The following is a 14889-nucleotide window of genomic DNA, read 5'->3' as shown; positions in this document are numbered from 1 at the left end:
CAATAATCCTGTGGAAATTTCCAGTAATAATATTTATACTCACCAGTTTTCCCTCACCCTTTTTTTCCCCCTTTCCTTCATTTCATGGACTCTCACCATTGATTCAGGACTACGTCCCTGTTTAACATTGGCAGCAGATCCATCTGATTTCTTCTTTGACAATTATCTGTCCTGAATAACTGTGTAAATTCGTGAACTCTCATCAGTGATTCCTGAGCTTCCAATCATTGTCCATTCTCTCTACTATCATACCACACTGGAAACGCCCGAAGCCGTTCGATCTCGGAAGCTAATCAGTGTTGGGCTGGGTCAGTACTCAAGTGGGTGACCATTGAGGAAGACTCAGTGTAGTAGAGCTCATTGGTTCAGCACGTACAGTGTCTAACACTGACAGTAGATTCACACTGCCATCTCACTCTCCACTCTCTTTCTATTAATTGGTTGAATATGAGAGATACATATATACTACTCACAAGATAAACCAGTATCCAGACTGTATTAGTTTATTGTGACATAGAATACACAACAGGAACATGTTTATCATTGGAACGTACCGTCTAACATTTTAGCTATTGCTTATAACACTCAGAATCTATTCCGTCAGCCGGAAGTTAGCTTCTACTTTGTATCAGCACGTTGTGCTATCTAAATATATTGTGATCTTTTGATCGTTGTTAATTCTTTTTCAAGAACCACTGATTATCTTAATTCTGTGAAATCATTAAAATTATAATTTTTGATTTACTCTGACTAATTCATTTATTGTCCAAAGTTAAGAGTGCGCCCACAAAAGAGTCTTCTTTTCTCCCCATTTGTCTTATTATTACAAAGTGACAAACTGCTGATGAACAACAAAAGATGTTCTTTGGATGGGTATATGGCATACAGATTTTTCCTGTATATGGCCTACCATATATGTGCAAATACATGCAATCGCAGACACCTTTCTGTGGTACATCACTGCAATCTGCCATTCTGTTATTCCAGTGGAAATGAATACATATGCAGAAATGATATTTATAGAGGGCGCTAATGGAAATGAGGTTAATCAGTTCCTTATTGCAATATATATATAGAATTTAGGGGGTAATTCAGACCTGATTGTAGCAGAAAATGTGTTAGCAGTTGGGCAAAACCATGGGGGTAATTCAGATCTGATTGCTCGCTAGCGTTTTTTGCACGCTGCACAGGTACAAATCGGTTCGTTGCTCTGTGATGGGTTTGTGTGAAGAATCCATTCGCATGGGCAATCGCAAGGTGATTGACAGGAAGAAGGCGTTTGTGGGTGTCAACTGACCGTTTTCTGGGAGTGGTTAGAAAAATGCAGGCGCTCCCAAGCGTTTGCAGGGCGGGTGTCTGACGTCAATTCCGGTCCCGGACAGGCTGAAGTGATCGCAGCGGCTACTCAGAAACTGCACAAAATCTTTTTGTACCGCTCGGCTGCACATGCGATCGCACACTTGCACAGCTAAAATACACTCCCTGCTGGGCGGCGACTATGTGAATGCAGGACTGCAAAAAACAGCTAATGAGCGATCAGGTCTGAATTAAACCCCATGTGCACTGCAGGTATAACATGTGCAGAGAGAGAGATAGATTTGGGTGGGGTGTGTTCAAACTGAAATCTAAATTGCAGTGTAAAAATAAAGCAGCAGTATTTACCCTGCACAGAAACAAAATAACCCACCCAAATTTAACTCTCTCTGCAAATGTTATATCTGCCCGCCCTGCAGTGCACATAGGGGGTCATTCCGACCTGATCGCACGCTAGGATTTTTTGCTGCACTGCAATCAGGTCAGAACTGCGCATGCGTATGCACCGCAATGCGCAGGTGCATCGTACGGGTACAAAGCGGATCGTTGCTGAGTGATGGATTTTTCAAAAAATCCATTCGCACAGCCGATCGCAAGGAGATTGACAGGAAAAGGGCGTTTGTAGGTGTCAACTGACCATTTTCTGGGAGTGGGTGGAAAAACGCAGGCGTGTCGAAGCGTTTGCAGGGCAGGTGCCTGACGTCAATTCCGGGCAAGAACAGGCTGAAGTGATCGCAGTGCCTGAGTAAGTTCTGAGCTACTCAGAAACTGCACAAAACTTTTTTGTAGTGCTCGGCTGCACATGCGATCTCACACTTGCAAAGCAAAAATACACTCCCCTATAGGATCGCAGTGCTGCAAAAAATAGCTAGCGAGCGATCAACTCGGAATGACCCCCATGGTTTTTCCCAAATGCTAACAAATTTGCTGCTACGATCAGGTCTGATTACCCCCTTAATTAGTGTCCATCCAGTATACCATCCAATCGACAGATCCAAGAAATAAAAGAATATTTGTCATTTATTCTTCATACAATTAATAAAATATTAAGAACATTTAGTACATAAAGGTAGCAGTGATACAACAGGCAACAACATCACATTTACATCAATTATATTCACAATTATGAGTCTTATTCAGGTGAGTGAGCGTTTCCTGGTTATATGTAAACTGCGTACCAAACCCTACGCGTTTCATCCATACAAACTTCCCCAGGGGCAGATGATGGCAACAGTATACAGGTATGAGATTCCCGCATCTGATGTGTACTTATTTTATAATACTGATCACCAGTCCCATTCGGTGGAGGATATATTAATGGTGTTCAAAAATAATTAGAATTAGTAGGATACTGAATCCAATAGATGATTAAAATTCTCCAGGATAAGAGGTAAAAGACCAATTTAGGTCAATGTATCCAGGAGGTACACTTTTAATAGATATGTTACTGCACCCTTAAGGATTAAAAACATTAATAAAATGACATAAAATTACTGCCAACGGGCACGACAACTTCATTTCAGCTCGCTACCCCCGGAGGTAGCGAGCTGAAATGCGTGTAAAGTGACCCAAACGGGTCTCTTCACGATCGCACCTATTACTTTAGTCAGGTTTAGGCGCTTGATGTGCCTAAACTAGACTGTAATAACAATAAGTGCGATCAGTGGATAACGGAGCACAATTGAATATCGCCCTTCTATCTCCCGTCACTTTAGGTGCGATATGATTTGAATTAGGCCAAGAGTATGATAAATAGGAAAGACATTGTGACACAATAAGAGTCCCATTAAACAAACATACCAGTGGCATATTTCATTTAGTGTCGCAGTGAAACTGATTAATATACCATTGGTATTCAACATTATTTAATTTGCTGGCGAGGTCCAGCAATATCCCCCTCTTCATTGGTATACTCTGCTCTGCCAGCGACAGGATTCTGCGTCATGTGCATGCACAATGGCTAGTCTACTCATGTGCATTATTCCTTCACCCAACAGGGACTTGCCAAAGTCTATAAGGCAAATGGGGACCATATCACTCTCGTATAAGACAGAATAGGAAAAACACTCTCTTCCGCACAGGTACATATACTATTACTTTACAAAAATATTCAAGAATAAAAAACCCTAATATCTATTTAGTATCATATCTATATTCTCTTACCAACTAAGGCATGTTATCACTGACCACAGAAATCAATTGTGACGGTGACCGGTTTTGCCTTCAGAGCATCTGCATCTTTGCAGAAGCACCAGCCGTAGGTACAACCCTGCCTATCCATTACCCCTCAGCAAGCACAGTGGGTGGTCTTCAGTATGCCGAATGTCGGGATCCCAGCGCACAGTATACCGGCGCCGGGATCCCGACACCCGGCATACGACAGCTATTCTCCCTCGTGGGGGTCCACGACCCCCCTGGAGGGAGAATAAGTAGCGTGGCGCACGTAGCGTGCCACTGTGCCCGCAGCATGGCGAGCGCAGCGTGGCGAGCGCAGCGAGCCCGCAAGGGGCACCTTTGTGCTCGGCACACTGTCGGTATGCCGGCGGTCGGGCTTCCGGCGCCGGTATGCTGTTCGCCGGGAGACCGGCCGCCGGCATACCATACTACACCCCACAGTGGGTGGTCTTCAGTATGCTGAATGTCGGGATCCCGGCGCACAGTATACCGGCGCCGGGATCCCGACACCCGGCATACCGACAGCTATTCTCCCTCATGGGGGTCCACGACCCCCCTGGAGGGAGAATAAGTAGCGTGGCGCAAGTAGCGTTCCACCGTGCAGCGCGGCGAGCGCAGCGAGCCCGCAAGGGGCTCCTTTGCGATCGCCACACTGTCGGTATGCCGGCGGTCGGGCTCCCGGCTCTGGTATGCTGGTCGCCGGCATACCATACTACACCCAGCACAATACCCCTCACACAGAACTCCTCTCTCAGCTAAGCACCCCCGCACCCAGCAGCACAGATATCAGCAACATCCATCTCCAATCACAGCTGGCTGCACTATGTGTCTGTCCAGCCCTGCAGTTGGCTCTGGCTGGCATAATCCTGACTATTGACTTGTGGGAGCGGCTAGCAGGCTGCATGGAGTCAGTGCAGGTGCAGTCTGCTGGACTCCGCAAAGGCCCATGGGAGGAGGAGCTTCTGCTGGGCATGAGCAGTAGTCCTCCTCCAGTGGCCACTCTGGTGCTTCAGTTTCTGCTGGCTCAGCTGTTTATGCTGGCGCCTTATCGTAGCTTAGCTGACAGCTCTGATCACGGTAGGGCAGCAAATGCTGAGCTGCTGGTGCCATCCGGCTGTCCGACTGATGCTCTCTGTGTCAAGCTGACTCTGAGCTGGCTCTAGGCTAGGAATGAATGACCCCAGGCATTCCAGATGTCCTAGACATTGGCCTAGTTTGCCTATACCTAGGGCTGGCTCTGCATATATTGATGGCCAGAGCGGTACAGGAGCAAACAGCAGTAATCTTAGTTTACTGCTGTTTGTTGAATATTGAAAGGAGGACATAACCCCTTTAGCGAGCGCTAAAGGGGTTATGTCTCATTTTTAAACGGGGCACTAAGTTCAATAAAACAGGAGCGACATTGTGGCACATTACATACAATAAAACAGGAGCAACATTGTGGCACATTACATACAATAAAACAGGAGCGACATTGTGGCACATTACATACAATAAAACAGGAGCAACATTGTGGCACATTACATACAATAAAACAGGAGCGACATTGTGGCACATTACATACAATAAAGCAGGAGTGACATTGTGGCACATTACATACAATAAAACAGGAGCAACATTGTGGCACATTACATACAATAAAACAGGAGCGACATTGTGGCACATTACATACAATAAAGCAGGAACGACATTGTGGCACATTACATACATTAAAACAGGATCGACATTGTGACACATTACATACAATAAAATAGGAGCGACATTGTGGCACATTACATACAATAAAAGAGGAGCGACATTGTGGCACATTACATACAATAAAACAGGAGCGACATTGTGGCACATTACATACAATAAAACAGGAACGACATTGTGGCACATTACATACAATAAACCAAGAGCGACATTGTGGCACATTACATACAATAAAACAGGAGCGACATTGTGGCACATTACATACAATAAAACAGGAGCGACATTGTGGCACATTACATACAATAAAACAGGAGCGACATTGTGGCACATTACATACAATAAAAAAGGAGCAACATTGTGGCACATTACATACAATAAAAGAGGAGCGACATTGTGGCACATTACATACAATAAAACAGGAGCAACATTGTGGCACATTACATACAATAAAACAGGAGCAACATTGTGGCACATTACATACAATATAACAGGAGCAACATTGTGGCACATTACATACAATAAAACAGGAGCGACATTGTGGCACATTACATACAATAAAACAGGAGCGACATTGTGGCACATTACATACAATAAAACAGGAGCGACATTGTGGCACATTACATACAATAAAACAGGAGCGACATTGTGGCACATTACATACAATAAAACAAGAGCGACATTGTGGCACATTACATACAATAAAACAAGAGCGACATTGTGGCACATTACATACAATAAAACAGGAGCAACATTGTGGCACATTACATACAATAAAACAGGAGCGACATTGTGGCACATTACATACAATAAAACAGGATCGACATTGTGGCACATTACATACAATATAACAGGAGCAACATTGTGGCACATTACATACAATAAAACAGGAGCGACATTGTGGCACATTACATACAATAAAGCAGGAGCGACATTGTGGCACATTACATACAATAAAACAGGAGCGACATTGTGGCACATTACATACAAGAAAACAGGAACGACATTGTGGCACATTACATACAATAAAACAGGAGTGACATTGTGGCACATTACATACAATAAAACAGGAACGACATTGTGGCACATTACACACAATAAAACAGGAACAACATTGTGGCACATCACAAACAATAAAACGGGAGCGACATTGTGACACATTAAACACAAAAAACAAGATCGACATTGTACAAAATTAAGTACAATAAGACAAGAGCGACCTTTGTGGGACATTAAGTATGATAAAACAGGAGCGACATTGACATACATTAAGTCATTTTTAGATAGTCTCTTTCGCTCAGATTGTCATTGTAATGCTATATGGGTTGTTGTCCATTTTAAGTAATTATCATTTAAAATTCTGAGCACCTTATGCCAATACCCTCAGAACTCTGTCCCTGTGATTTATTTAAATTCCAATAAATTATACATATTTTGCACTTTAGTAATTCATGTGAAAATTATTTGGAGACATCTTACTATAATGCACCACAGCATGGTCTCCTGTGGCTACAAATACATCACACAATAGTTTTAATCCACTTTTCAGTTTTCTATGTGAAAGCATAACGTCTTAGATGTAGGTCACAAATAGTGTTAATACATTTCTACCGCTTGAAAATAATCAGCAGATTCTCTCCCTTGTATTTATATATGAGGTGTCACCTCAACACAAATGTGATTTTGTACATAAAACATGCAGGAAAATAACGACGTACCTTAATAAAACCAAATCACATCATTTTCCTTTGAACCAACACAGGTTCTTCTTTTTTAGGGCTCATTTTGAGTTGAAAGCCAGCCCCCTTGTTAACATAGAATTAGAGATGAGCGGGTTCGGCTCTCAGAGAACCGAACCGTACCAAACTTCACCATTCGAGTCCGGTTTCCGAGCCAGGCTCGGGTTTTTCCGCCTGACTCGGAAACCAGAACGAGGCAAAACGTCATCATCCCGCTGTCGGATTCCATATAAGGAGCCGCGCGTCCCCGACATTTTCACTCTGGCATTGGAGAGTGTACAGAGAGGACGTATCTCCATTCTCTCAGTGTCCGTGGCTTGTGCTGAATCTGTCCAGTCACAGTGCTTGTGTCCTCTGCTGCCATATGTCCAGTGCTGTCCAGTGGTGGTGTGTTGTGCTGCATCAGTTCAGTGGTGGTGTGTTGTGCTGCATCAGTCACAGTGGTGGTGTGTTGTGCTGCCATATGTCCAGTGCTGCTGTATAATAAGTCCCTTACAGTGGTGCTGTGTTGTGCTGCATTAGTTCAGTGGTGGTGTGTTGTGCTGCATCAGTCACAGTGGTGGTGTCCTCTGCTGCCATATGTCCAGTGCTGTCCAGTGGTGCTGTGTTGTGCTGCATCAGTTCAGTGGTGGTGTGTTGTGCTGCATCAGTCACAGTGGTGGTGTGTTGTGCTGCCATATGTCCAGTGCTGCTGTATAATAAGTCCCTTACAGTGGTGCTGTGTTGTGCTGCATTAGTTCAGTGGTGGTGTGTTGTGCTGCATCAGTCACAGTGGTGGTGTCCTCTGCTGCCATATGTCCAGTGCTGTCCAGTGGTGCTGTGTTGTGCTGCATCAGTTCAGTGGTGGTGTGTTGTGCTGCATCAGTCACAGTGGTGGTGTCCTCTGCTGCCATATGTCCAGTGCTGTCCAGTGGTGCTGTGTTGTGCTGCATCAGTCACAGTGCTTGTGTCCTCTGCTGCCATATGTCCAGTGCTGTCCAGTGGTGCTGTGTTGTGCTGCATCAGTTCAGTGGTGGTGTGTTGTCCTGCATCCAGAGGCAGATTGGCCATAGGGTCTACAGGGAAGATCCCCGGTGGGCCGACGCACCTGTGGAGCCTGTTTTGTTTGAGGACATGTGGTCCTATTTATAGACATACTAAATAAGATGCCAAACAATTTGCATATATGAAAATTACTTTGCCACTTAGCCTGTGATTGCAGATGATCTAGTGTATGCTCTGTCTGCCTGCTTGGCTGACATATAAGATTGAGTGAATAGTGATTGGGATACAGTTGGTTTAATAAGCAAGAAAATATATCTTTCTAAAGAATTATATAGTTTCCTAAATTCTGAAGGTTTATCATATAATGTGCTCATAACATTTAATTTTATTTCCTTTTAACTTCTCCTAGATGCTGGACATCCCCACTATCTGGAAAGTCTTGGGGGGAGGGTGCTGCTGCCATGGCCCATGGCCCATGGCTAGACCTTACACCTCTGGTACTGCCCAAGTGGGGCCACTAGTACAACATTTTCCAGGCCCGCTTTTTGTTCCCAATCCGCCCCTGCCTGCATCAGTCACAGTGGTGGTGTCCTTTGCTGCCATATGTCCAGTGCTGCAGTATAATAAGTCCCTTACAGTGTTGCTGTGTTGTCCTGCATCAGACCAGTGGTAGTGTCCTGGGCATCAGTCAGTCCAGTGACCATTCATAGTGGTGGTGTCATCTGCTGCCATATGCCCAGTGCTGCTGTATAAATATCTGTGTTGTCCTGCATCAGACCAGTGCAAGTATCCGGTGCATCAGTCAGTCCAGTGACCATTCACAGTGTGGTGTCCTCTGCTGCCATATGTCCAGTGCTGTCCAGTGGTGCTGTGTTGTGCTGCATCAGTTCAGTGGTGGTGTGTTGTGCTGCATCAGTCACAGTGGTGGTGTCCTCTGCTGCCATATGTCCAGTGCTGTCCAGTGGTGGTGTGTTGTGCTGTATCAGTTCAGTGGTGGTGTGTTGTGCTGCATCAGTCACAGTGGTGGTGTCCTTTGCTGCCATATGTCCAGTGCTGTCCAGTGGTGCTGTGTTGTGCTGCATCAGTCACAGTGGTGTCCTTTGCTGCCATATGTCCAGTGCTGCTGTATAATAAGTCCCTTACAGTGTTGCTGTGTTGTGCTGCATCAGACCAGTGGTAGTGTCCTGGGCATCAGTCAGTCCAGTGACCATTCACAGTGGTGGTGCCCTCTGCTGCCATATGCATACCTCCCAACTGTCCCGATTTTCATGGGACAGTCCCGTTTTTTGGGGACTGTTCCGCTGTCCCACCCTCGGGCCGCAGTGTCCCGCAGTGGGGGGGGGATGGGGGGGAGAGTTGGAAGCCTCCTGCACTTGCTGCTCTGCTTAGCAGAGCAATGGTGAATAAATGCTGTGCGAATGCGCACAGCGTCTATTCAGTAGAGACAGAAGGAGAGATGGCATGCCAGCGGCTCACAGAGCTCTGGGCATGCCCCCTAAGTGATGAAAATGGGGCGTGGCTCGCAATTGTGGGTCCTCTGTGAAGCCACACCCCTTTTTCATGGGCCACACCCCCTTTTCGGGATGTGTCCCTCTTCGAATGAGGGCAAAATTGGGAGGTATGCATATGTCCAGTGCTGCTGTATAACAAGTCCCTTACAGTGTTGCTGTGTTGTCCTGCATCAAACCAGTGGTAGTGTCCTATGCATCAGCCATCAGTCATTCCTGTGCCGCATATTGTGTTATATAACTCCAGAAAAATAATGGAGAACAAACATTTGGAGGATAAAATAGGGAGAGATCAAGAACCACTTCCTCCTAGTGCTGAAGCTGCTGCCACTAGCCATGACCGAGACGATGAAATGCCATCGTCGTCTGCCAAGGCCGATGCCCAATGTGATAGTAGAGGGCATGTAAAATCCAAAAAGCCAAAGTTCAGTAAAAAGACCCAAAAAAAGAAATTGAAATGGTCTGAGGAGAAACGTAAACTTGCCAATATGCCATTTACGACATGGAGTGGCAAGGAACGGCTGAGGCCCTGGCCTATGTTCATGACTAGTGGTTCAGCTTCACATGACGATGGAAGCCCTCATAACTGAGGCCTTGACACTTATGTTGGCGTTAGAGATGCGTCCGGTCTCCGCCATTAGTGCAGCGGGATTTAGACAATTGATGGAGGTATTGTGTCTCCGGTACCAAATCCCATCTAGATTCCACTTCCCTAGGCAGGCGATACCGAGATTTTGCCATTTAATTCCAGTGATTTGGACATATAATTCCAGTGATTTCGCCATTTAATTCCAGGGATTTTTCCATTTAATTCCAGGGATTTTGCCATTTAATTCCAGGGATTTTGCCATTTAATTCCAGTGATTTGGACGTATAAATCCAGTGATTTTGCCATTTAATTCCAGTGATCTTGCCGTATAATTACAGTGATCCTGCCGTATAAATCCAGTGATCCTGCCGTATAAATCCAGTGATCCTGCTGTATAATTACAGTGGTACTGGCGTATAATCCCAGTCCAGTGATACTGCCGTATATATATATACCCTGTTGCAAAGCCGATTACTGAGGCCATAACAACTATGCTGGTGTTAGACGTGCGTCCGGAATCCACCATTAGTGCAGTGGGACTGCAATGCCAACCCTAGATGGGCCAGGTGTTTGTGCCGCACACTTGTGTCGCTTAGCCTAGTCATACAGCTACCTCATTGCCCTCTTTTACTTCTTGGCATGATGTGCTGTTTGGGGACAATTTTTTTAAAGTGCCATCCTGTCTGACACTTCCGTATATGTCCAGTCGTACTACCATTTAATTCCAGTGATTTAGGCGTATAATTCCAGTGATTTTGCAGTATAATTCCAGTGATTCTGCCATTTAATTCCAGTGATTTGGACGTATAATTCCAGTGATTTTGCAGTATAATTCCAGTGATTTTGCCATTTAATTCCAGTGATTTGGATGTACAATTCCAGTGATTTGGACGTACAATTCCAGTGATTTGGACGTATAATTCCAGTGGGAATTGTTTGTGTCGCTTGGCTTAGTCATACAGCTACCTCATTGCACCTCTTCTACATCTTTGCATGAGGTGCTGTTTGGAGCCTAGTTTTTGAAAAGTGCCATCCTGTCTGACACTGCAGTGCCACTCCTAGATGGGCCAGGTGTTTGTGCCACACACTTGTGTCGCTAGGCTTAGTCATACAGCAGCCTCGGTGCACCTCTTTTTCTTCTTTGCATCATGTGCTGTTTGGGGACTAGTTTTTGAATAGTGCCATCTTGTCTGCAACTGAAGTGGCACTCCTAGATGGGCTAGGTGTTTGTGCCGCACACTTGTGTCGCTTAGCTTGGTCATACAGCCACCTCGGTGCAAATTTTAGGCCTAAAAACAATATTGTGAGGTGTGAGGTGTTCAGAATAGATTGGAAATGAGTGGAAAATAGGATTTTGGTACTTACCAGGTAAATCCTTTTCTTTGAATCCATAGGGGGCACTGGAGTACTCTTGGGATATGGACGGGCGTAGCCGAACAAAGGCACTGAATATTCAAATTTAGGACCCTCCCCCCCCTCCATATCCCCAAGTACCTCAGTGTACTTTGCCAGTGTTTTTTACTGAGCGAACAGGATATAGAGAGGTTGACAATGGAGAATCCCTATAACATAACGGACAACCACAAAGTTGACTCGTAACCTTATTGTCAACTAAAAAGTTGACAGCTTAACCGATAGAACTTATAATTTGAACCAACCGGTGAAAATGTGTTACCATAAGCTCCTTTGAGCTTAATACCATCCAAGTTAAATTTGTTCACTAAGCTCCCTTGAGCTTAAAACAACCCAGGTAAAACTGCTCTGGGTGGGCGTCCAGTGCCCCCTATGGATTCAAAGAAAAGGATTTACCTGGTAAGTACCAAAATCCTATTTTCTTTATCATCCACTAGGGGTCACTGGAGTACTCTTGGGACGTACCAAAGCTTCCCTCGTGGGCGGGAGAGCTGTTTGATACTTGTAACAGTAGGCAGCCAAAGCTAAATGCTGATGGCGCCACCATTTATAACGTGTAAACGTGCACAAACGTGGTGCACTGAAGGCTATGTAGCCGCGTCGTAGACTCTCCACGACCCGCTGGGTCTGACATTCCCACAGAACCTGTGGAATGAACTATTACTGACGTAGGCGATTGTAACTTAGCCTTAAAGTAAGCCTGACTTGTAGTCATTATTATTCAACTGGATAATGTCTGCTGAGAAACTGGCTAACCCCAGTTTACAGTATCATATATAACAACAACGTATTCATATCACGTACTGTAGACGTTCGGTACATATATAAACGCGTAACGCGTGTACCACATTCAGAATTTTAGAATGTGCTGTCCACACAGGAACCACTATTGGTATATTGATGTGAAGAATACGAAAGCGGATTTCGTCCGAAGATCTGCTTTGTCATGAGAAAACTCAAATACGGTGGCTTGGAATACAAGGCACCCAAATATGAAAACAAACCCCTTGTCGAAGCACCATTGCCGAAGGCAAGGCTAGAAGAAAAATGTTTTCCAAAGTGAGAAACTTAATCCCCATTTGTTGAAAGGGTTCCAAAATATGAAACTGTAAGAAAATCTAAACCCAACCTCAAATCGCCTGGCGCTGTAGGTGGGATAAATAGAGTCTGAACTTTGGTGACACCTTGTAGAAAGATGTTGACAGACGCAAATAGAGGCAAACGCTTTGAAAATAAGTTTACCACACAGATACCTGCCCTCTTAGTGCAGATGAACGCAGTTTGCCATCCCATCCTGTTTAACAGAATACGGGTACTTGAAGTATGATGTTGGAAACTTCCGAGGTTTACACCCTATGTAAGCACACGAAAATTTTTTTTTTTTTTTTTTAGTCATGAGCTGCCTTAAGCGGCTTAGTATTTCGTGACATGGTTGGTATAACCGATACTGTAATGCTCTATTTTTTTAAGAGGGCGGTCTGAACCCTCACCCCGTCAACCGCAGCTGCGGTACATAGATAATAGGTACATAGGTAACTATGGGTAAAAGAACGTTCCCTGATGTAACAGGTTGGACGTATTATGAGCGGGCCAAGATCGTGTGCAAGTATTCCTTGAAAATTCGAGAAGCAAACTTCTCTGAAACCCATGAGATACCACCAGTATGACTGTGACGAACTGTCTTCTGATCCGTTTTGGCAACGAAGAAAGAAGCGGACAATGGTGGAGCCAGATACACGATGCTGAATGACCCCATGAATGTGATGTACACATACTGAGCTTTTGTAATTGTGGCGAGATGCCCTCATGTATACCTGAGGGTAACCCCCTTCTGTGGACTCACATATGAAACACCTCTGGATTTAATGTCCAGTTTTTAAGATCCAAACCCTGACGGTTGAGATCGCCTGTCTAACAGATGTCCACTCACGGATTGATGTCTTGACATTTTCACATAATAGCGTTCTGAGCCATTGAAGATTTGAGTTACCTACCGCCTTGCCATGCGGCTTATTGGTTCTCACTGGTTGTTGAGTATGCAACTGCCTTTGCTTTGTTTGACTGCTTAAGGGCAGCGTGAGCCAGGCATGAAAAAACAAAATTACATGAAACTCACGGTTGTTCCTCTCCACAGAAATCTTTAGTAAAAAACGAAAGATTTATTTGTTATGAAGAGAAACCAGAGTCTATCCCTGGTCAGACTGAAAGCGAATCATTTATTGCATTGTAAAATGCACAGAGATGTAGGACATTTATCTATTGCATTGTAAAATGCACAGAGTTCTAGTACCTTTATCGACAGGAATCTGTCGTGTTTTAGAACCTTTGCGTTGATTTTAACTACAAATCCTGACTCTCTGTGACTGTCGTCCAGAGTATACGCACCCTTGTCCCTCTGTGGGAAACGCGATTGAAGGGTGGTGCACTAAATTGAAAACACATCTTTATTCTTAATAATTGAATACACCAATGTACCGCTAGTGTGCGTGTACTTTTGTTCTTGTTGGTGTAGTAGGTAAAAGTCTTTGATTTACCGTATTTATAATCTTACCTAGGAATTGACATCGTTTAGACAGACTTAGATGTGATTGTTTTCGAACTTAATCTGCTACCGCAGTATAACTTAGTAGCGCAAGATAGAGGAACTTTGTTGATACATAGTTCTTATGTGAGATGAGCTATTATTCCAACATCACTTTGGTAAATACCGGAAGCGATAAGCAACGGTATAAATGAAATGGTTAATGGTTGTGGCGATTTTCAAACGCTAGAACCTATGATGAAGAAACCGGACTGGGTAAATACGCATTGTGAAGATCAAATGCAATTATACAATTTTGTGGCTGCAATAAGCAAAAACTAACTGCAGAAAATCCATTTTCTAACTGTAGTAAATGACTTGCTGATTGATATTGCAACGGAGCTGTTTGATTTTGCTCAAACAGAGGGGAATAAGTAACTTTGACTCTGTTGGCGTACTATTGCCTGGTTTATAAACCAGCAAAGACTAAATGACAACCTGCCAAACCGTTCGCCAGAAGCAGTTTTGTACTCTAAGCTGTAAATAGCTGAGACATATATGAGTTGAAGTCATGAAACCTCGCAAATGTAACATGAAAAGACGCACTTCCACAATTGTAAAAGAGGTCATCAAACCACTGGCTTGCTGACTGTAACGTCCTGTCGTTACAAGGCGTGACTGTTTCTTATAAAGGAATAAAACACCGTTACAAGTATACTGTATGCGCTAATGGCAGAATATCCTATAGGGATAAAATGCCGTTACACATATATCAAATTCAGGCGCAAACAAGCTCTGGCCTTGTCGCGCTTAACTAGCGACAATGAAAATAACCGGCGTTAGCAGAAGCTTTACAGATATACTCTGCAGCTTTTTTGAACCGTGATCGGCATGGTTTCATACATAGATTCTAGTGACCCAAATGTATCTGTGGTTTTTATAATGTTTGACAGA

General features: G+C 44.2%; 1 non-coding gene and 1 pseudogene across 1 annotated transcript; one reads left to right on the top strand and one right to left on the bottom strand.

The window, feature by feature from the left end:
• The first annotated feature begins 238 nt into the window (after nt 1-238).
• On the top strand, nt 239-357 carry LOC134939063 (5S ribosomal RNA; annotated as a pseudogene).
• Nucleotides 358-13486: 13129 nt separating this feature from the next.
• Nucleotides 13487-13602, bottom strand: LOC134938734 (U5 spliceosomal RNA). Its single transcript, XR_010181229.1, has one exon. It is a non-coding gene; the product is annotated as a U5 spliceosomal RNA (small nuclear RNA).
• Between the last annotated feature and the right edge of the window lie 1287 nt (nt 13603-14889).

Source organism: Pseudophryne corroboree, chromosome 6 (genome assembly GCF_028390025.1).
Source record: "Pseudophryne corroboree isolate aPseCor3 chromosome 6, aPseCor3.hap2, whole genome shotgun sequence".
NCBI classification, from domain to species: domain Eukaryota; kingdom Metazoa; phylum Chordata; class Amphibia; order Anura; family Myobatrachidae; genus Pseudophryne; species Pseudophryne corroboree.
Note: the sequence above shows the minus strand (reverse complement) of the source record. Positions and strands in the feature narration are given on the sequence as shown.